The sequence below is a fragment of the Piliocolobus tephrosceles genome, chromosome 21 (assembly GCF_002776525.5).
Source record: "Piliocolobus tephrosceles isolate RC106 chromosome 21, ASM277652v3, whole genome shotgun sequence".
NCBI lineage: Eukaryota > Metazoa > Chordata > Mammalia > Primates > Cercopithecidae > Piliocolobus > Piliocolobus tephrosceles.
Window position 1 is genome coordinate 29983858 of NC_045454.1, and position 1370 is coordinate 29985227.

Below are 1370 nucleotides of genomic sequence, written 5' to 3' on the forward strand. Positions count from 1 at the left end.
CTTTAGAATATGCCTTTAAAAATTTGAGCACCACATGTTCATCTTTTACCACCACACCCAAAGGTAGAAAGCCCAAGACAGAAAAACTCGACCCATTTCTGTCCTTTATAACAGAAAGGATTTAGGAACAATGAGCTGCTCCATAGAGATAAAAATATAAGTTTCTCTGCAGCCAGGCGCAGTGGCTCATGCCTGTAATCCCACACTTTGGGAGGCTGAGGTGGGTGGATCACTTGAGGTCGGGAGTTCGAGACCAGCCTGACCAGCATGAAGAAACTCCATCTCTACTAAAACTACAAAATTAGCAGGATGTGGTGGCTCATGCCTGTAATCCCAGCTACTCAGGAGGCTGAGGGAGGAGAATCGCTTGAAACCCAGAGGTGGAGGTTGCAGTGAGCCAAGACTGTACTATTGCACTCCAGCCTGGGCAACAAGAGTGAAACTTCATCTTTAAAAAAAAAAGAAAAAAATGTGCGTGTATATATATAATATATATATTTTATTTTTTTGGTCCGCAGGTTCTCTCCTCTGCTACAGACACTAGCAATTTCTGCTACAGTAATAGAAATATTGGCCACACTGTCCTGTCCTTACCAAACCCAAACAGAACAGGTTCCTGGACCACCCTTTAGTGCAAAGGCAGCACTTAACTCTCATAAATGTATCTTGAACTCGTCATACTTGATTCTGGCACCTTAGAGTCACATGAGGCACTTAATTAAAACAAATAGACGCTTTCATCCAGAACACTAAACAAACTGTGAAAAGGGTACAAGAGAGTTCTGCAAATTGGCCATGTGATTCTAATTAGAAGCCTGTGCTTATAACCACTTACCTAAGCACTGCTACTCAAGCTTTAATGAGCTTATAAATCACTTCGTAAATTTGGCCCCACTCTATGTAGTATGATTCTTCAGGTTTGGAAAGGGTCCACAAATGGGTATTTTAAAGAAGTCCCCTGTCAGTTCTGATGTCACTCTCTCTGGGCTCATTATTAGCATTGGTTAGAAAAATGAGGCATGGCACAGAGTCCCTTATATTCAGCAGTCTTGTCACAACACAAATACTTTTGATACAAATGAAGACAACCATTCTTTATCTTAAACTATTATATTATTTGCTGGCTTTTTAAAGTTTATAGAGAAAACAGAAAGCAGCAATTTCTGAGTAAGTCTGCATTTAGAAAACAACGTGTACACATGTACTAATGCAACGTTTATTAAGCAGGTACCGTGTGCTCAATAAGAGGTTACAGAGCACTATGATAACCCATTACTTAATTCTGATAAAACCTGTGAGTTTATACTAAGTGTTCAATAATTCCAAGGATTTAGAATAAGAACCCAGCATTTTTATTTCTTCTTTTGTTT